Source organism: Etheostoma cragini, chromosome 8, assembly GCF_013103735.1.
Source record: "Etheostoma cragini isolate CJK2018 chromosome 8, CSU_Ecrag_1.0, whole genome shotgun sequence".
Taxonomy (NCBI): domain Eukaryota; kingdom Metazoa; phylum Chordata; class Actinopteri; order Perciformes; family Percidae; genus Etheostoma; species Etheostoma cragini.
In genome coordinates this window covers 1,860,207-1,860,466 of record NC_048414.1, presented here as the reverse complement: position 1 = coordinate 1,860,466, position 260 = coordinate 1,860,207, and positions in this window count along the sequence as shown.

The following is a 260-nucleotide window of genomic DNA, read 5'->3' as shown; positions in this document are numbered from 1 at the left end:
GATGCTTTGGGGGGGGACAACTGATCACTCAAAATCCCAACTGTTTGCTGTCCTGGCTCCTAAATGGTAGGATGTATTTATTATTTATTTTACACTCTTCATTGATCCTCTTTGGGGAAATTACAATTTACACTTTATTATTAGACACTACACACGGGCCGTGAATACACACACATGCTCAGGTCCTTTACATGCACTAATGGAGAGATGTCGGAGTGAGTGGGCTGCGATTTGCTGAACAGGAGCCCTGAGTGATTATA